General features: G+C 37.1%; 2 long non-coding RNA genes across 3 annotated transcripts; one reads left to right on the top strand and one right to left on the bottom strand.

The window, feature by feature from the left end:
• Positions 1-816: 816 nt before the first annotated feature.
• LOC148225367 (uncharacterized) lies at positions 817-15,060 on the top strand. The gene is made up of 2 exons (XR_015806374.1): positions 817-6,817; positions 10,222-15,060. It is a non-coding gene; the product is annotated as an uncharacterized LOC148225367 (long non-coding RNA).
• LOC148225366 (uncharacterized) lies at positions 11,057-19,720 on the bottom strand. 2 transcript variants are annotated; one of them, XR_015806372.1, is made up of 4 exons: positions 16,682-19,720; positions 12,495-16,189; positions 11,779-11,808; positions 11,057-11,432 (listed from the first exon to the last, which is right to left on the bottom strand). It is a non-coding gene; the product is annotated as an uncharacterized LOC148225366 (long non-coding RNA). The 2 variants fall into 2 exon arrangements; XR_015806371.1 differs by having other exon boundaries at positions 12,495-19,720.
• Positions 19,721-22,391: the final 2,671 nt, after the last annotated feature.

Below are 22,391 nucleotides of genomic sequence, written 5' to 3'. Positions count from 1 at the left end.
AACAAAAGGTTTTCTTTGCTTTTTGGTGAGCTTGTTTCTAAAGAACCATTCTCTACTTGTCTTTAAGCTTCTTTTTTTGTTTTTCATGTGGTAAGAGCTTTTGTGTCTTTTTGTATAAAGAGAATTTTTCTGTTATATTTTTCTGGAAACTGCATGTCTTGAAACTGCTAGTGAATTACTTTTCTGGTACACTCGTGATCAGCATGGGATATATCATTGACAATTTCACTGTTGATGCAACTGAAATATCAGATTAGCTAATATAAGGAGAAAAAGGCTTTTTTAATTTTTTAATGCTGGTTGTGTTCTCTATTCTTTAAATATATTCATTAAGTACATGCATAGGTCTTTCTGGCTTCAGCTAATAACAGATGTTTTAAACATGATGTAGAAGCTCCACACAGAAGGATATTTCTCTCCTATCAACTTCAGTTTGAAGCATGAAATATAATTATCCTTATATCATTATCTTAGCCTGCATAGTTCAAAGAAATAAGACACAATCTGGAAGTGTTTCTGTGCCAAAAAATGTGCTAGCCTTTTCTTCTTCTAAAATCTGAGTAGCAGTTAGAAGGGAAAAGAGAGAATCCTTCATTCTGGGTAATAAAAATGGGAGTGTTTTCTTTACTTTATGTTCCAACACAAAGCCCAGTGTCACAACCACCCTTCCTTCACAGCTAAAGCCTGGGACAAGAGCATTCAAACTGCATGGAAAACACCTAAGTCAAAATAACTTGCTTTTCAGGCATGCTGAGTGCTTTCTGCAAGTGATGCACCACTGCTGCCTGAGAAGAGCACAGCCTTGGGTAACCAGAACCAAGCTTCCTGGGAGAAGTAATGTGCCCTGCTCTGCTCTGTATGTCCTGACACATATGTTCCGTGTTACTCCAATGGAAAGTAGCCATGGCAGCAGTATGAGGAGCAAAACAGGTCAGAAGTAGGAGCACCAAGCAAAATAACAGCTATTTTCTACAAATCTTTGGATTCTCTAAGTTTCCTCTAAAACTTTGATAAATTAAGGTGGAATCAACCACTACATGTCTTCGGAACACGATTTGCCAGGTGGTTGAAAGGTACAATGTGGACATTTACACAGGACTTAATCACTGTAAATTGTTCTTAGAGTCAATGGGCATCTAGTCAGTCTAATTAACACAAACTATGGAGATGCTGTTCTTCACCTTAAGCAAACTTTTAAGATAGGTCAAGTGGATCCCATGCTAATAGCTCTCATTGCTTTCCAGTGCCAGCATGGATGACAAAGTCAGCTGTAGTGAGGTGAGAGGAATATGATTCCATGTACTAAAATGTAAAACATCACAGACAGATCTTCACCTCGATAAGGGAGACTGTGAGTCATTGCAACCTTGGCAGTGGGACCTTGGTACTCTGCATCAGGTAAGAAATCAACTCAGCTCTGCTTGTTTTGTTAATGATGGGACTCAGAAGAGCTGATAGGTTCTTTAGAATGCTGGATATAGAGTTCATGTCACCTGGCTTCAGACAATTCAGTATTATGAGTAATGGCAGTCATCTTCAGCTGTCTTGAGGTCACTGAAGTGAAACAAACCTCTCCAAATGATGGTTCACTTATCTTATACACAACCTACTTCAGGATTAAATGATTCATCTTCCAGGGGTGGTTTATTCTCTGTATAAACAGTAAGGATCCTAGATATCCAACACAAACATGGATTTCTGATTTTGATAAACATAAGGAAGGGCAGACTGATTTCTGAGCCCACTGCCTCATTGCTTCCAAGATTTGCTGTGACCATTTCAGACCTGACTCTGCATAGTACTTTTATAGAATCATAACAGAGTTTAGTTTGGAAGAGACCTTTAAAAGTCATCTACTTCAGTCACCCTCTCTCCAACGAGCAGAGACTACATCAGGCTATTTATTCAACTAGATCAGGCTGCTTATTTTACTTGAAGATGTTCATCACAGACAATATTTATGGTATACTTCTCTTCTTCTCACCTATGGTCTCTCCTTTTTCTTTCTATCATTGCTGTGAGTACAGATTTTAGTAACGAATAAGACATCTCTCTTTACCTGTGAGGTTACCTTCCCAAGGAGAGGATGAATTACACTGAAGCTGAGCTAAATTTCTGACTGTTGTGGAGATGGAAGAATTGAAGACAACTTTTTTACAGGGGACATAATTTCTTGCACAAAAACCATAATTATTCTGCAAGAACAAGTAGTCACATTTGTGGTTTTCTTTTTCTTTCTTTCTTTCTTTCTTTCTTTCTTTCTTTCTTTCTTTCTTTCTTTCTTTCTTTCTTTCTTTCTTTCTTTCTTTCTTTCTTTTTTAGGAAAAAAACCCCAGTTTTGACAAGTACTGTGCTCAAATTGGCAGCTTTCAGAGAGAAAGACTATAATGCTAATTCACAAAATTTTGACTGATGTGATGATCCCATGACATATCAAGAGGCAGTTTAGACATTTGTAGATTTATACTCCTTTTGTCAGTTACAAATCAAAAAGGAGCTTTCATACATTAAAAAAACATTAAAGCAAGGGAGTGAAGTCACTGTAGCCCAATTATGGAATCAGAATCATGCCAAAGTGTGTTTTACTTTATTAGAACTCTCAGATTTGTTTTTGATTATAGTCTGATAAACAAACGTTGAAAACATGTGTACACAATAATTTGACACAACAGGAGTAGATGCAACTGGAGGCCTGTGTTCAAAGACACCGAAATAACCAATCTCTTACTTTGGGCTCCACCAGCCTCTGCACAGATTTGCAGAGCTTTCTTTATATGTCTGGAGTCAAAATTCAGTTTTAGCTTCATCTTAAAGGAGTCTAGGTCACACAATCTAAAATCTCCATTAAAATGAATCAACATGCGTAAGCAGGACAAAGAGACTGCTTCTCCGAGTCAAATCCTGTGTGGACACAGACAGCACAGTTTGCACACAGAGTAGCAAATCATGGCTCACCATCAACCCACAGACAGTGCTGAATGGAAATCCATGAAAGGCTCTTCTGGGTTTAAAGGCTGCAGTAGAGGGAAAAGATGACACTTTTGATGAATAAGTTCTATATGTAGTGTAAATTGCCATTTGTTTACAATCTATTTCCCAGCTGTGATCTGGAAACCATCTGACCAGAAAAGAGCTCTCCTAAACACTAAGCAGAATGGAGGACATTCAGTTAAACAGTGAAAAGGAAAATTGATGGCTCCTGAGGGGATTTTCCTATGTGTATGAAATGGTTGACCACATGAGAGTGCAGATAAGTCAACAGCTATCGGTTTATCTCATTCCTATAGTTACATTTTCTATGAACAATGCAAGCTGGTGTTACCAACTTTACGTGGTGAATGAAAGCCTCCCCCATAGCCCCCTGGACCTGTCAATGCTGGTCCTGATTCCAGCATTGCATCTCCTGATTCCCTGTGTTCTGCTGCTGGGTAAGTATGGATTCAATATACCACGGCATGGTTTCCACCGAGCGAGTAGCTTGTAGGCTTCTTTGAACTGAAACCTCTGAAATCTTTCCTGTTTGAAGGTGAATGAATGAGAAGGTATTAATCATTTTTTGTTCTGTTTTCTGACTTCTCAGTCTATTCTCAGTGTGCCTTCTCTGCAAGTTTTACTCATTCAGGCATCATAGCACATCGAGTGCTAAACAAGGAAGGAAAACTCAGGCAAGCTGATCTTTTATTTTGTATCTCCTGAGTTAAAACTATCTTCAACCTACTGTGGCAAACATCAAAACCAGATTTTTATTAAATAATGTGATTTTAAATATAAGATTTAAAGGTAATATAGTCAAATGCTTGTGAACAACCATTTCCTTCTTATCTGAAGTAAGATACCAAAATATTAAAAGAGATTTGGCTATGGTTTTGGCCATTCATGTTTTGCCAGCAAACAAGAAGAGAAAAGTGGTATGACAAGTAACTGAATTTCCCCAAACTCTTAATGAGGCAGTATTTGTTCAGCACACTTTCATTTCTGTTTCTTGGTATTATTAATGTATTTTGCTTAGCTTCTAAGTAGTTCTAAGAACAGATGTTACTGGGGCTGGCATGTAATTGTTAATATTTAACATAATTTTTGATGATAAATTATTATTAAGACAGCAAAAGCCTCCACAACAGCTAATCTCTCTCTTCCTTCTGAAGTCATGACTGAAAGGTGTGTTCTCTAGAAAGTGATTTAGACCAAGAATCTAACCATACTGTCTTTTAGAAATCCATCTATAGAAATTAATCAAATTTGGGTTTAATCTACAGCCAAACTTGGTCGCTTGATTACAGAAGAAACAAAAGAAGTTTTTCCTTGCTAGGCCATAGATAGCCTTTAGGAATATCTTTATATCATGCCTACTGGAGCTGTGCAGTAGACCATCTTATTAGATGCTCTGGAAAGTTGAAAGAAATTTAAGCCTTGTGTTAATGAGCAGCTGACCCAAGCCCAAGCTACAGGTGTGGTTTGCCCACTCTTTGAGTTTGGTGTTGAGTTTGGCTCCTCCACTTTTTTAGTTGTTTATCTGGGATCCTTTAAGAAGAATTATGGGCCACTGATTTCACCTATGTCAAGGAGGCAGGAGGAAAAGGACGTTTCAAATACTTCTAATGTTTGATTTTGTTCAGCTGAAAGCATTATCTCGACACAACTTCTGTTCTGAAAAGTTGAGCTCTGGAGGATCGAGTTATGCTTGATGAGTCAAACTCAGCTATTAGGGCTTGTGACAAGTTTTTCTCAATTTTCTCAGCCATGCTCTGAGAGCAGAAAGGATAAAATTGCCCCCAGTTCACAGTCAAGGGGCACTTGGGAATAAAACTCTAAGTTGCTTGTGACTGTAATTTTGAGTTGCAAACCATAAGACACACCTAGAGCAAGAGGACAAGTTCTGCACATTAGGTGCATTACCCAGTACACCCAGCAACTGACAACACGAATGCTGAGTATGAGAGAACAATTGTGAAGTAACTGGGGTCAGTCCAAATGAAGACATTTCTTAAAAGAAAAATCTTGAAGTTGTGATGCCTTATATTTCAGGTAGCACAAGTAACTGAGGTATTTGTTTTAATTTTTACAACCTTCTTTTTAAAGACAAGCTTAATTTTGCTTTTAACAATGGTAGAAGTAAAGGGATTAACTATTCATCCTTAATTTTGAAGCCTAGAGGGATTACCATTTAATGAAAGGATGGTGAATACACACTGTCTGTGGTCCAGAACACCTGTGGTGACAGCTAACAACCAGTATTATTTGCTGCATGGTGAAAAGGATGTGAAGGAGGAAGCAGAATTACACCATTGTAGCAGGGCATGTCACCCCCACCAGAGTTTATTTGTTGTTTGTTAACCAGTCAAATAACTCAAACAGGACAAGATGTCTCACAGTGAGTTATTTTGTGCCATGGGATTAACATTTGTCTGGCATCTCCCAGCTGCCAACAAACATCTTACCATAAGCGAGATCTGGAAAGATAAGCTGGATTTTTAAGACAGACATGACAGACACTTACTTTGCACCAAATTTTCATAAAGCAGAAATCTTCTGTACGTTTCCCTGGAAATATGTGGAGTTTCTCCCATGAATAAGGACACCTGCTTTGTGGTTACTCCCCAGGGATTAAGTGAAGGAATCTATGCATGTTATCATCATTTCAGTGATAAGTTGCATTCAACTCCTAATCAATACTATTTCTTTTGCTAGCTTTAATATAGGTATCTTGATATCATACACTATTTTATGTTATTCTGTAATCTACTAGTAGTTCTTTTTCGTTTTTTACTGTGTAGTGAGCAATTCTGATTAAGATCTTTCATCTGTTATCTCTTGTTTGTTTAATAAATAACTCGTTTTATAAATAGACCTGACCTGTCATCCTTAGAATGTGCAGGCCAGAGTGGTTCCTGAAATTTGAACTGTTGCCAAAACCTGAGGCTAAGGCACACCTTGCCTGAAGCTCACACTCTTCCTGTGACAATTATGTAACAACAAAAGATAGGAAGGGGAATGGATTCTCTCAGCAAAGGTAAAATTATTGTGTGAAAGAAATCTTGTGTAAGAATACTCTTGAGGCCAGGCTGGCTTATGCTGCTCAACATTCTTGAAAACAAACCCCTGCTGTGGTTTGTTTCAAGAAGGTTCCCAAAAGTGGGGCAATCTGGCTTTGTTTTACCCTTGTCTTGGTGGACCACAAGAAAGAGGGGAATACATTGAAGGTCCCTGTTGCCAGCTAACACAAAGGGAACTGGAGATGATAGCAGGGGTGCAATGCTCTCAAGGGTATGACTGTACTGTGCATGACCACATCAACACATTTTCAGTGAAGCTGGTGGAACACCTCTGCAGCTGGCTAAAAGTTGGGAAACATGGCTGGTGCTGTCTGCAATAGCAAATAAAAAATGTGAGGCTTCTCCTCCATTATTGGCTGGGATCAATGGAAGGTTTGGTTCAACTGAATTTTCAAAGGAAAGGAATGAGTCAAGGAAGGAATTGATCCAGATTTTTGACTCTTTATAGAAATAATCTAGTCTGTCAGATAGACCATCCCTTTGTCTCTCACAGCCCTCTACTGAAGGGAGTGGCTGAAAAAGGATTTCATAAGATGATCCAAAGGAGAGGCACATGTTTCAGATACCTAAGAATGCCTGAAGAAAAAAAATAAATCACACTATCGAGTTTAGACAGTCCTGTGAGTTGATAGCAAGTAAGCAGAGGTTTTTTGGATTGCAGTTTTAAATTTGGACCTAGTTCTTTTTCTGGATTGAATTCCAGGGCTCTAGAAGGAGTGAAGGAAACAAGACCTCCCAGTCTGGACAGGAGACTTGCACTTCAGGTGAGATGATATTTATTTAAATGTATTTAAATTCCATAAACTTTGGACAGTTTCCAGTTCTCAAGTTAGGATCTTTTATTTTATGTTGGTGGGCAGTTATAGCCAACAAGGATAACAAAGACAAATCCTCTGCAAAAGAACACAAACAGCCCTTCTGTGGAAATTAAAATCACAGGATTTTTCTTCCTTCCCTGTCCCCTCAAAAGTTGTTGATTTATTGCCCTGAACCAAAGCATGTCATTCAAAACCAAGAATTTAAATAGACATTGAATTAATGATTTGTGTAGGAGAACTTGCATCTAGAAATTATGGTGAATATAAGGAGTACCCTGCAGAAGGAGAAAATAATAATCTTCCTCTTCTAAGAGGAAAAATTGCTAAACTTAAAAAAAATTAGTAGAAAATATTGAATCAAACATTCTTCTCTGTCCCATTAGTATTGGTTTCTCCAAATTTTACTAAAATGAAATTCATCATTCTCCTTATGTAATAAAAGACTACACTTTCAAAACGGACACTTTACTTATTGCAAGAAAACATGTTTAGTTAAACCTGAGACATGCCAATGGAGACTTCATACATCACTGTTTGCCCAGGCAAAACTCATATTTGTTCATGCAAATGTCCAGCTAGCACACATAAATATTGATTTGTTTGCACAAGGAAGATATTTTTGCTGGCAAAAGTTTTTGAAACTGTGGCCTGACATCTTGGCCCAGACTATTTAATTGCCTTTGAAGACACAATAGTAGCAGACACATTTTTTTGAAGTTTGCAAAAATATAACAAATTTGAAAAACATATGTTCAAATATTCAGGTTCAACCATTATGAATTTTGAATACAGCATTTCAGACAGAATAAGGTTTCACAGAAGGAAAGAGGGTCTCTATTTAAAGCAGGAGCCTGGGAAAATGAAGACATATGTTCAATTCCTGTTACTGCAATAAACTTTACTGACACTGGGCAAGTATCCTAATCACTCAGTCCCTTAGTGCCCAGCTGGAAAAAGCAGGAACACTGGTGCTTATTTTTCCTGTCTTGCTTCATTTGCCTTGAAGGTCTTGGAAACAGGATTGCTTCTGATTATGTACAGTGAGTGCTTGCAGGAGTAAGACCCAGATCTCAACTGGAAGCTCCAGGAACCACAAAGAGCAGGACTGGACAGTGTGCAATTAAAAGGGTGAAAACTTTCAGTATGGCATTTCTAAACACATTCCCTTAAGTGCTCCTTAGAAAAGGGGGAGGGAAATTTCTTCTTTTTTTTTTTATTTAAGTTTGAATTAATGAAAATATTTATACTGAAAAGAAATCAATACTCTAAGGATATTGTAAGTAAAATTCAAGTATTTTAAAATTTAGATAGCACCTCAGCAATTTTTGAAAAATAAGGCCAGCAAGCTAGCATTGAGAACTACAACACTAACATCAATTGTTGCTGCTACTCTGCAAACTAGAGGTAGAGAAAATTACTTTTTTTCACATGAAGCTCTGGAAAGTTGTATTAGATGGGGAAAGCAGGTACAGGTAGTTGTCTCTTTTGCAAAGATTTGCTTATGAAAAAGGGTGAACACAGCATGATGTAAGATAGAAAATGTCAAAGAATGTTTTTATCCCTTTGCAGCCAGGACTGAGCATTAATCACTTTCATGGATGCACACAGCCTTCCACAGCAAACCTTGTGTCACAGCTAAAAATACCACTTTTGTTCACAATTTCAAGCTTTAATACTTGCAAGTAAGCATCTTTTTCATTATTTGAAAAAATGCACAGTTTGAGGACATGGATGATATTTATTTTTTCAGTAAAAATGAGCCATAAGAAAAAGAGCATCAAACATGTAAATTGTCTTCAATTGTCACAGAACTGAAAGGTGATTATAACTAGGGCAGCACAAACATCTGACTTATGCTATTTGACAATCAGCCATTGGCTATTTTTTCCACAGTAAAATAAAAGAGTGAAAGCTGTTCCATTCCAAATGAAATTGTTAAACTTGGGTGGGGGTTTTTTGTTTGTTGTGGGTTCATTTAATTTTTAAATAATTTTTCATCTATTTCACTATTAAAAGTAATTAGCTTCTAAGATTGAATTTTTTGAATTTAAAAAAATTAGTTTCTGTTTGGAAAACATCAATATCGAGTTGATACCTTTTAAGTTAAAACAACCTAGGTTTAACAAATATTTTTATTTATTCTCTGTACAAAGAAAGCAGTAAAAAGCATTTCACTCAACTTAGCAACACTAGATATCTCTTGGTTCATGTTACTTGCATAGAAAAGATTTGCCAGCTTCCAGGAAACTCCTGAGACTTACTGCACACCATCAATGTTAATATGTATGGAAAAATTACAGCTGTTTGAAATCAAAGGAAATTTGGCCATACTCTACTTGAGGGTGATATAATTTCAAAGTGACCAAGCCTCATTGATTTTCAGGATATACCTGGACTAGCAATAATCTGTACTCATCTACAGGGAGCTTTGCAAAGCTGCAAGATTCAGACACAAAAACGATTAATAATTTGGTAACAAACAGCATTTTCAGGTCGCTCTAGCTACGTGACTTTCAGTGGAGAAAGTGAAGATCCACATCCTACCCAGATGTGTTACCTCCTTGGGAGCAAAAAGTGGTGACTGAGCAACACTCACACACTGCACTGTGGGATAACCAGCATCCTCCATTTTGGCCAATGAAGTGTTCTGATGTGCCTTTTGAGGTCCAAAATGTTCTCCCTAAGTAGTGGCATCAATATGAGCACTGCTGAGAAATTATGGTGATAATGTAGATTTTTCTTCACAACTCTGCTCTTTCCTGGCCTTCTTTCTTAATGCCATTATCAAAATAGGACCTAGATTCTGAGAAAAGAAAGGGGTGAAGTTTCCTTTTTGCTATGCATACCCAGAAAACAAATCCCTGCTCCAATAAATTGACAACCAGCTCCCATGGCTATTTCACTGCAGAGCCAGAACAATTTTGAAATTGCTGTTCTTCTTGCCACACGTAACTCTCCCCTAAATTATTCTGGTGAAAGCCCTGTCGATCTGTTTCCTTAGCAAGAGTCAATAAAGAGCTGAATTAAGTGATCCTCAAGTCAGCAAAAGCTTTTGGAGCAGCCATATAATTCTTTTTCTTTCTTTCCCCCCCAAAAAGGGGACAAGTAGTGCCAGCCTGAAACTTTAGGCAAACACTGGAAGCCTTATCAGGCCCCACACCAGAACAGAAAATCTGTGTGGTAGCACTCAACCCTTATTTCAGAAGGGCCATATTTTTCCCCCTATGGAAAGATCTGTGCCATTTCCAGCCAGAGGTTACAGAAAGTTACACAAACCTCCTGGTTCCACATGTGTCTGGGAGTATTTTATATGACTAGGTTATACCCATAATTTATTTGTTCTTTTATAGGGCTTTCTCTCACACAGCAGTTCCTATCACGCTCGCCAGCACTTGCCATTGATCCCAGCCGAGCTCAGACATCCCTTGGGTGGAAATGCAGAGACAGAACTGATGCATCAGTTTAATGGCACCCACATATCCTTCATGTCATGAGGATCTCTGTGTAACCCCTCGGGACTATCTCCCTGCCCCATTTTTGCTACAGAGCTGTACAAAAGGTCAGAGAAAGAGTCAGCAGGATGTGTCCTGAAGGGTCATTCTCTGATCTTAATTATTCTGATGTAGTTCTTTTGAATTATAGGTACTATTTTTGCCTGTGAAAAGATGATCTAAGGTTTGCCCTGAACCCTGACTTTATAAACATGGCTTTCTTACTCCTCCTTTCACTTTGTCTAGCGGATGGCTTTACAGAATTGCAAACACCAAGGAAATTTGATGTGCTATAAAGAGTGGAGCATCATAGAATTCACTTTTTTTTTTTTTTTTTTTTTTTTTTACTGAGTACTGAGGAAGCAATATAAAACCTAGTGCTAGCTACCATTGTTCAAATAATAAGATGAATTCTGAATCCCATGAATTACATCTACTCAGTGTGTCTGGTAAATGATATATTGCTTATTTTATCCACAATATGGGGGTTAACCACAGGGAATAGAATTTTGAGAATCCTTAAGAAAATTCTCACACAAGTGTATTAATACCAGATGTATGAAAAATATGCCACCAGGGAAAATACAGATTAAAAATATTATTTAAATGTAATAGTACCTATATAGTAAATATAACAGCATACATTAACAGTTAAATATCATTTTAATAATTTCATTGTTTTGTCTTTTCAGTGAAAAATTAGTGGATCTTTAATTTCAAATGATGTCTTCTGACATCAAAAGAAATCAAGAAATATTTGTCTGAAAAATAGCTCTTTTAAGAAATAAAAATACAAATATTTCTTGTTACTGCATTAAAGCAGAGAGGGTATGAAAGATTCTTTCACATGGACTTTACTGGTTCTTTCTTTGTTTCATGTACAAACTCATTGGCTTCAAATGATTTCTTATAGTAGAATTCTAAGCTGAACTGTATCCATGTCATCCATGTTCCACCATCTTCTACAAGTAGATGTCCTTGTATCTACAGCAAACATTCTTGGCCGCTTGTCATCTCTTATCCCAAATCATGTGAGTCCCTTTTTCCAGAGTCTCTTCCCTCAGATTAACCTGCAATCATATCACAAAAAGTACTGTGAGTTTACAGTCAATTAAGTAGTTTTTCAGTGATTCAGAAATCTCATGGTTTGCTTGGCTCAGATAGACATCTGGAATTGGGACTAAACCATTGGATATATTTTAATTTTTAAAAAGTTAAAAATTAATGGAAATGTAATTCTAATAGATCTTGTTTCTGTTTGTGCACAATGGTCCTACCAAAAAATGCACATTCAAACACTGACTGTTGTTATATATGCAACAACTATTTCAGAAGAAGTTGTATGTAAAGATGTAGTGTGTGTTCTGTAGATGCCAACTGATTACAAATTAATTGGATTTATCAAGAAGTTCTAACCTCCATACACAGTAAGTGAAGTTCAAGGCCCTGAAAGAGAGAGAAAATAAAAAACAGATTAGAGCAAAAGAAGTAAAATAGTGCAAATATCTAAGAGAGAAAACTCCATTCACTTTATCTTGTATGACCCTGTGGGGTCTGTTCTTCACATCTATTCGTGACAAGTGTGCTCTAGGAACTTGCTTTGCAAAATAGCAAATTCAGTGAAAATTGAAGAGCAGCTTTAGTGAGCAGATACTGGACATACATGCAAGTATTATGGTTCTGAGATTTTTCCTTAGCTGGATATAACCACTGTCATCTTCTTCCATTAGCTTCGTCTGCATCTAGGAGCAGAAATGTTATTAAATTCTTCATATCATATACTTTAAAAGAATAACAACCAGGGCTGACAAGGAAGTAGAAAGGGTGTTAGGCATCCTGGAGTACTCTAACAACTTGCCATAGTCACATTCTTCCTGTTGCAGGTATTTTACATGAAACTCTTCAGTCTATGTTCACTCTGTGCTGTACTTTTTCACTGTGGTGAGCCACTCATTTAAAAAACACATTAAAAGCCCACCACGAGATATTCAATCAGCTTTTATTCTAACACCACAGCACTTCAGCCCACATAAATGGTCAGAAATCATTACTTTCACAGGTATTAATCTTCATTAACCCCCCTGAAATCTTTATCAAAGATCTATTTTTATATATCAGCTCTCTTTACTCACCAAAAAGTGGGTCTCAACACCTGGTGTTTCTCATTCTTATCGTATGTGCTCATGATACATCCTTATAAAAATGTGTAGACCCAGATACAGACATGCAGCATTGCTTCTCCCCAGTGGTTGTTGGTGCCTAAATATGCTCATTAGAGAAATAGAAAATCATGCTTCTGCTGCACATCATTCACAAGGCATTATTAGCAAGAAATGTTTCCAAGTATTACACTGTTTGATTTCTTGGTATTATCAGATGATTACTAAGCAAGCTTGCTCAGCATCCCCTCATAGTTTTAGATTTATTTAGAGTTTCTTGCCATTTCCAGCACAGCTTTTAAACAGTCGTTTATAGGCTGGTTTTTGTCTAATTCGTGGTAAATTGACCACCAGCATGTATCTGCGCAAATTAGAAGTCAATAAAGGCCACCTAAGACAAGGACAGATTTTTGCAATTACCATGGCACTTCTCCCCTTCCCATTGTAATTCCTACATTATCATGGCATAGAATCATTTAAGTTGGAAAAGATGGTTAAGATCATGAAGGCCAACTGTTCCTCTAGCACTGCCAAGGCCACAACTAAACCTTGTGTCTCAGTGCCACACCCACATATTTCAATACTTCCAAAGAGGGTGACTCCACCACTTCCCTGGACAGCCTAGTCCAACGTTTGACACCCCTTCCAGTGAATTATTCCAGTGAATAAAGCTTTCATAATATCCATTCTAAATCACTCCTGATGCAACTTGAGGACATTTTCTCTTGTCCCATTGCTTGTTACTTCAGGGAAGAGGCCAATAACCTCTTCAGTACAACCTCCTTTTGGTCAGCTGTACACTCTGAGTAGCATCACTTCATAACAAATTAGGCAGAGATCTCATTCCCTTGTTGCATTCTGCAAAGATAAAGTTTAGTACTTTTCCTGGGAATCCAAAATATTAATTGTGACCACAGTACTCTCTTGAGCTATATCATCCCATATCTTCTTGCAACATGATGTATTTCCATCTTTTCTCAAGCAGTTTACAAACTGAAAATATTTGAGCCACAATATACTTGTTTTGCTGTAATGCCTTCATATTTTCTTACTAAAATAATTTCTTACTCTTAAGCATATATAAAACTGTAAAAATCAGATAGGTGAGGTAAAAAGTTCCTGTACCTACTAAAATACTACTTTGCATTAACTGTATTTTTTTAGAATTCCTGACGTAGAAATAAATTAGACTTAATTTACACCTTCTTATGTTTTAATATTTCATTGGAAATTTTGTTATACTTTTGTTATCTGGTTGCTTTCTTATGTTCTTTTAAAAAATATTAACCACTTTCACAAGTGGTTCTGCTGCCTAGAAAATGTCTCTGAAACTGTCTCTATGCACTTCACCACAATGATACTCATTAAAACTGCTTTCTTAATATGACTGCATATCTTATAACAGAGCTACAATATCAATGCTGTCTGTATACTTCAATCAATACTTTTTTAAAGCCAGCTCTTAGTGACCAACATCATTATGTGCTTCCTGCCTGTTTTGGATTCTCTGTTTTAGCTGTGCCTTGTCTCTTATTTTCATGTCCTTTAAAGACATGTCCTTTTTCTCTCTTGCACAACAGTGGCCTGAATCACAATTGGGTTCCCTTAGGTTATGTGTTCATCTGTTTTCTTAAGGTTGTGGTTGATCTAATAGGTAAGAATTCAATTTCTGAATATTAGCATATTCTTGCAAATACCATTGTGAGTACAATGAGCTGGTTATTCTGATCCCACTGTAAGCAGCTGTGTTACAGGTAGAGTTCTTTCCTATTTTCCTACTCTAGTGCCTTAGTGTAAGGATCATTTCAATGTCAGTGTTGAGAGCTGCTATGGGCTCTTTCAAGTTCTCTATAGACTCAATTTATGTTTCCCCAGTGAGAGCACACATGCTGGTAGCAAGTTTGCTCACAGCTTGTATCAAGGACAGTAACTGCACCACCAGGTTTTCCTACCCAGAGGTTCCATTCCTTTTCCATTCTGCTGAGATTAGGATGTGCTTTAGAGATAGTTGCTCCACCATATTTGGCTGAGATTTTTCCCTTTGATGAGATCAAGACGCTCCATGTTCTCAGTCTGTTTTCTATACCTGGGTGTTGTATCTGTATTGTCATACACCAGTAATATTTATTTGGCTCTATATCAAAAGGAGATGAATATTCAGGCTTTACCCGAAGACAACCGGATCCTGACTCTGGCCCATCCCCTCCAGCCTGCTCAGAAGGCTCTGCTTGCAGCAGAACACGTTTGGCATAGCTCCCAGGGCCGTGGGAACACACAGGAGCTGCCACCATGACTGGAGGCTAATTTAGAGTAACAAACGGATTCAAGGAAGACCAAAGCAGCTCACAAACAAGCGGCAGTCAGAGGCAGAGCTAAATTTATCAAGCAACACATTCTGTCCACTCATTGCTCATTCATCTCTAACAACTCTGTTTGTGAGCATAATTATGTTTTTCTGTCATGGTTGTTTGAGAACATTTTTCTGACTATATCATGGAGCAACATTCTAACTCACCCAAAATAAAGCTTTGTTTGTTTGTTTGTTTGTTTGTTTGAATAATTAAATTCCAGATGAAAGATTGGCTTCTCCAAGGAGGGCATAGAAGGTCCTTTCCAATAGCCACGAAAAAGTATTTTAAATCAGATTTGTTCCTAAGCCACAACATGCATAAAATCATTCTTAATATAGCTTTTTGGGGTTTTTTTTAAATACTTAAATGAACTTCAAAACAAACTTATGAATGATAACTTACTAAAGCCTGAAACAAGCAGGAAACTTGAGTCCTTTGAAAAGCAGAACCATATTAATTTATCATTTTTATTTATGTCTGCTAAATTACTCTTAAGCCAGTCATTATTCCAAACCCAAGAATAATACTTTACTAGATGTGCTGCAAGCCATTTTTAAAAATAAGTAGTAATATTAGAGTTGAGTATTTATGGAAGGTAGTAAGTATAGCTCAGAAAGCCTGACAAACATACATTTTTTAACCTAAAAAAAAAAAAAAAAGGATAATTGGATACATCTGGATGAAAGCTGAAGTTTTAAGTGGCCAATGAAGTATCATAAGTAGCTAGTGGGTGATATCCCACTTAGTTTATCTTTGCTGTATGAAAACCTACCCAACATCTTCTATATTCACATTAATTTTAGAAAATCATGAATTCCTCATTAATATTCTTTTAACAGATCTGTGGTCATGCTGTGTGAATTTCATGCACAATTAAAACATTTTGCTCCAGATTATACTTTATAAATTCTTGTGGCCCTACTGATATTGGCAGGGCTACAGATGTCCATAAGTTTGGAATACTGTGCCCTCATCCTGTTCCCATAACTTTAAATGTGAGAATCAACTCCAGAATTATTATTATGGAATAAAATTAAAAGAAAATCATCAGCAGGGTGTACAGCCAAGAACTATCTTTCACTCTGCACTTAAAGGATTACATTCCCCTAAATACTGACATGTTTAGTTGTGCAAGTTGTACATACCGAGCTCCTTCTGAAAACTGCTGTCTGTTTGGAAACACTGGGCTTTTGTGAATCTCTTTTAAAATTTGCCTGATCTCCTCCTGGGTTATCCAGAAGAATGTTTTTCCCTCCAAGGCCTCAGCTGCTCTTGTGTCTTTGCTGCTCACCACCACCAGAACTATCAACTCATATGCTGAAATTAAATGGGAATTTACAGAGAGCCAGGCAAGCACTAAAAGCTCACGCTTTGTTCACAACAACCAGAATTTGTAAAACATGTCATGCAATGAAATGAATACATTTAGAGCCTGGGTTTTGATTGTGGCTATTTGAGAGAATAAGAAAACACACATATCAGACATTAGTCTTTTGACTTGGAGGTGTATTCATGCTGCAATGATGAGAGAGGAACATTACCCTCCAGACCCTGTTCACACCACCCCCGAAGCAAATGGCAACAGTCCAGCAGTCATAAAAGAGGCCAAGATGTGTCAAGAACATTTTTCAACTGCATGATGACCTTTATGTTTTCTTTCCCATGCTTCTCATTACAAAGCAATTAACAAAAGAAAGGGGGCTTCATAAAGTGGTTGGAAAAGAACTTACAAATTAAATGGTAATTAAATACATAATAAGAAACTATTAATTCATGAAGAAAACAGACAGGATTAAATAGCAACAATACCTTTAAATCACACCCCTCGTAAGGTATTAAAAATGAAAACATGGTTCATAAATACATGTTTGAATTCAGAAGCAAAACTGCATCTGCAATGAGACAGTTACTGGATGAGCAGACATATTGTCAAAGCAAATTCAAATTTGCCTCAAGAACAATATTCGGGTACTAAAGCCAAGGCCTACCAAAAAACATTGTTTCTATAGCTTTTCTTCATGTGGCAGCACAAAAACTGTTATATTTAAACCAGAATAGTATCTGGTTTAAATATAAGCCATATAGAAATCTGGAGAAGAATAAGTAGAATGAAGGAAAAGAAAAAATACAAAACAAAACCCAGTAACTTTCTCCAAAATACCTCCAAAAATGACAAGAATAGGCAAAAATCCTATATGTAATGAAAGACAGAGAGCAAAAAAAGCAGTATGAAACACATGAGACAAGAGGAAAGGAAGTATGCACGTAGTACTTTTAAGCTTATTGAAGTGGGTATTGATGGAGAAATAATTGGATTTTAGCAGGCAAGTTTAGAAATATACTAAGATAAGCAAGGAAGGATTTCTTGAACAGAAAAGAAATAAAGCAAGCAATGGGTAAACGGTGTCAAGAGCTGCTAAACCAACCCACAATATTAAAAAAATACTTTCTGAGGAAGATAACTATAACACATCACATCCCAAAAGAGCAAAAGACTCCATGAAAAAATTGCATCTTATAACTGAAGAACACTGTAGCACAGGACCAAGGTGCTAATAACCTAGAAGGTGCAGTGTTGGCACATTGGAAAAAATGTGGAAATCCATCACTGGTACACATTCCTTGTAAGGAAATACTTCCGAAAAATGCTGGTATTGGATAGGATGTATTTCTAATTGAGTGCTAAGAGTTGCCAGAATTCAAGCATTGTTGCTTTGTATGTTATTCATTTAAAGAAAGATAGATAGATAGATAGATAGATAGATAGATAGATAGACAGATAGATAGATAGATAGATGTCAAATTTCAAAGAAAATCCTGAAAGGAAAACCCATTAGTGGGACACAAATCAGAGCTAATCTAAAGTGTAGCTCTGTAAAAAAGCACTGAAGGGGAGTTTCTGGACTTTATAGCAAGGGACATGCCAGAAGCAACACTGGACACACACGTGTAACAGAGCTACCTTTGTGCCCCGGCTGTGTCATAGCAACATGGAAAATTTTCTGCATGCTAGAACATTCATCTTCTGTGCAGATGAAATCTATATGATTTTTTTGTGGCATGATAGCATTTCAGCAGAAAAAAACAAACAAAAACAAAACAAAAAAACAAACAAAACAAACAAAAACAAAAAAACCCCAAACCAACAAAAAAACCCCAAACAACAGTCTCCCTAACTACTGCATCTGTTTTGGTGTGTATGACATAATGATACAATATTTTTCATTTAAAAAAATAATCTTACTGGATTTGAAGTGCTCTGTATTCCTGGAGATTGAAATCAAACTCTGAGAACAGGTGGGAGTGGAATCAATGTCTTTCTTAAAAAGCAGATTCAGCTTTAGCTCAGTGTATCACTCTTGCTTCTTTTCAGATGCAAAGTTCCAGTACTACATCACCCACAGGGATGGGGTTTGTTACAAATAGAATACTCATTTACTTATCTTCCTATACTGTGTACCTTACGTGTCAGCTTTGCAATTTTACCTCTTCTTATCAAAGCTTTACACATGTAAAAGCTCTTCCATTTTATATTTGACTGAAATTTTGCATATTAATCAAGCACTCTGTGTAGTGTTAGGTAATGTCCAGAACGCAGTGTTTAGGCACATGCTTGATTTTTACATCCATTAGTGGCATCATTAAATTTGACTGGCTTCCTTAGCTATTAAATGTCACCGTGTACCAAGTTCTCTGTTGAACTGGAGTCACAAGGAGGGCTGAGCTTGATGAACAAAGACAGTACAAAATTAAGGTAGAATTCTCATTCTCTGTGGAATATAAGATTCTGTATGTCAGGTAAATAAAATAAAACTCAGGGTAAAGTTTTTTTTCATTAAATCATTTCAGCTCTCTTCTCTGTATGTTTGCTTTAATACATTTGATCTCCAAATTTTAACTTTATTATATATAATTTATTCTATATGTATTATATTCAGTATAAATTCCTTCATATAAAGCATTATAAGAATGCTTACATTGTGCTGTAAACCACCAAATATCTGCATTAGGAGAATAATAAGTTTGCAAAGTAAACTTTTTAAGAAGTATATAATGTAGGAATTAAAATTGCTGTGCAATTTTAACTGACTCCCTTTGTGTTTTCATATAGCAGTTGGTGAGATAATTAATTTTGTACCAGCTTTTCTTCAGGATTCCTACCTCAGTTCAAAACGGAGTCAGTCAGTACATGAGGAAATCTGCAACATTTTGCAATTAATCTTCCATAAGCTCACTAATGGCATTCATCACTGCAGCTTCTGAATGAAAGTTATTTGAAAATGTCAACTAATTTATGTTTGTAGCGTTCCTGTGAAGACACAAGGTTGGCCGTCCCCAGGCTGCAGAGCTACAGCAGAAACAAAGGGCAATTAAAGAAAAAAACATTCAGTAAATATGGATGTCCATTTTGGGACGCCTCATAGTTGGGTTTTTAAGAGCACTTGATGATATGCAGCATTTTATGTATCCAGCATTAGGATCCCATTGACTCCCTGCCATCCACAGGCAAAAGTGTAAAATGGTAGCAGAACAACTTCTAAGTGATCATGCATAAAACAATTGATTTAGGGAATTCTCACATGTCTGCAACAAATAAAATTCAATTATCTGAACAGCGTCCAAAGAGGAACTTTTGTTTTCCATCTCACCCCACCCCCCAGTCTCCTTGTGCATCCTCCAATTTCTGCAGCTAATGAAGGCAGCCTCCAGAGAGCAAACTCCTTGGCTGTGCAAGCCTTCTCCACTGTGAGGGCACAGTCCATCCTGTGTAAAAACAGGGAGGGGAGCAAAGAATGGGCACAACATATAGTTGGATACTCTTTCATATTTCACAATGAAGATGGAGAAAAGCACCTTTTTTTTAATAGTTATATTAACAACAATGTGATTTTGCTTAGAATTCTGCTCTTGTGGAGCTTTGAGGCTTGGAACAACACAATATGTTTACTTACATTTGTAGGACTAGATTATGTTGTTAAACTATATTTTAATGACAGCAAGTCATTAATACAACAAAAATGTGTTGTATTAAACACATTTCAGAAATGTCTCAACAGATAAGGTATATCCTTGTCATAACCTGTAAAACAAATTAAGCACAGCATCTCTGATATTGTACAGGAGAATAAGGGCTAGTTTACTTCTATTTACTCCTAAATTCCTAAATGAAAAATTTAGGTCCTTTCAACAATGACCCAGCAAGTGGCTGTTGCCTTCTGGAAGGAAGGAGACTGCTACAATATATATCTCTTCAGAATAGCTCTTTTTTGATAATGCAATGCAGTCTAATCATACTTTAAAACATTTAGGAGCCTTTTTTGGAAAATCATACCCTTCATATATCAAAAATGTGATCTAGGGTGATAAATGGTGATTTTATAAACATGTCCTTCCCTTCCCTTCCCCGTATAGCAGCTCTCCACCAAACAATTGCTTGTGGCAGTTCTCCATACTATTAGGTTCAGACTGTGACTTCTAGAATAAGGTAACAAGAAATCAGCTTCCAAAAGCAAGAGGCAAAGGGGCTGCTTTAGCCATGTCCCCCCTATGGCTTGTATTGATCAGAGCTGGTAAGAGTACAGAAAAAATGAGCCCCAAAGGATCAATGATAGCAAGACCAAATGAGAAACTTCTCATTTCTTCTTTTTCTTCTCTTCTATTTCTCCTTCTGCCTCTCCAACAGCAAAATTTTCTTCTTTCTGATTACTTAAAAATGTCTAGAAATGTTTAGGCTGCAAATGTACCGTGCAGAGAATATTCTCATGGCAGTACCAAATAAGCAGAAAATTCAGGCTACCTTGAGGAAATAAGGTTGTGTACTGGTATTACAGAAGCACCTTTTAACCAGTAAGCAGAAATAATATGATAGCATGACCTTTGAGAGATCACAAAACATGAAGGTCTTAGAGATCACTCTAACTTATCTGCTTTAAAGAGTAGAACTGCACTTTAATGAACCATGTTTAGATGTTTGTAATCCAGCAGATGTCTGCATATTTAAAATTTCCCCATGGGTAAAAGAACTATGTGGTTTGAGTACCAGATGAGTTGATCTGGAATATTTTATTATTCTGATCTAGCCTGGTGGTCTCTAGAAGACGACAATTCTATTTTCAGCTTATTTTCTTCTTTCCTAATTTTCCCATAACCATTTAAACAAAAATTTCCATCAAATCATGTCTCACTGTTACTGAACATAGCTCTGAGGTTTAATGTTGTTCTTTTATCTCAACAGTTCTATTCAGATATTTCTCTGGTGTCCCTGTTCTGTGTGTTTATAAGTTTCCACATGAGTAGGAGTTTTCTACATCTTCGTATTGTTTCCTATCGTTGACAAAGACTTCAGCCTTGGACAGATTGCTGACAGATTGGTTCAGAGCCAACATGTAGGCAACAGTGCTAAATGGAGCAACAAACTCTCTATTACTTGTGTCTATCATAAATTTTAAAACCTTGTTGTTTTTGGTCTGCATATGTCACTGAACTCCTGACAGAGCAGTTACATTACAGGATTTAGTTAAAGTCACTTTTCTTAAAGTAGTTCTTAAGCCTAGCTTGGAAGACAATCCAGGTCAATTGTAGGCTCAGTCATGAAGACCAAGGGGTCCAGAGAACTTCTTTATTTGGGTAGTAAAAAAGCCCCCTGGCACTCCTTCTCTTGTCTGTGATAAAAGTTAAATAACCTCTGGATGTACTTTAAAAACAGAAGCAGGGTGAAGAAAAAAGCTCTTTCAGGATACTGAGTATTCTGTTTCTTTATCTACCCACTGTTTTGAGCAGGAGTCTACAGCAATGACTGTGCATATGTCAAGGAAATCCATAACCTTGCTTGTGCACCTAGTAAGGGAATAAGTGAATACAGGAATACTATGTGTCTGTTCATAGCAGGAGGGAAAATGTGAAAGCAAAGGAAATGAGAAAAAAATGTTCCTATCTGCTATACTCCTATCTTCAAAGAAACCAAATGCTATTTCAGGAAGGACAGGAAGGAAAATCTGAGGAACTGCAGGCCGGTCAGCCTCACATCAACCCCTGCAAAGATCATGGAGCAACTAATTTTGGAAGCCTTTTCCAAACACATGAAGGACAAGTGATCAGAAGTCAGTGTGACTTTACCTAGTGAAAGCCAGACTTAACCAAGCAGATACCTTCCCACAGCAAAAGGACTACCTTGTCAGATGATGGGAAAAGCAAGGAATGTTGTTTACTTCAACTTTATTATTCAACTTTGGCACAGACTCCTAAAATCTTGCAGACAGAGTGACGTTGTATGGGTTTGGTAAATTGACAGCAAGGTGGATTGAATGTGGCTGACCAGCCAAGGCCAGGGGGTTGGGATCACTAGCACAAAGTGCAGTTGGAGGCACCTCACTGGTGGTGTACCCCAGGGGTCAAGAGGGAGGCCAATATTGTTTGACCTCTTCATTAAAATCCTCGACAATGGGGCAAAGTGAACCCTCGGCAAGTTCAGAGATGTAAAATCGGAGGGAGCAAATATCGACACAGGGTGGAACTGGGC

Source organism: Sturnus vulgaris, chromosome 1, assembly GCF_052056855.1.
Source record: "Sturnus vulgaris isolate bStuVul1 chromosome 1, bStuVul1.hap1, whole genome shotgun sequence".
NCBI classification, from domain to species: domain Eukaryota; kingdom Metazoa; phylum Chordata; class Aves; order Passeriformes; family Sturnidae; genus Sturnus; species Sturnus vulgaris.
The sequence above is the reverse complement of the archived record's forward strand: the minus strand, read 5'-3'. Positions and strand labels throughout refer to the sequence as shown.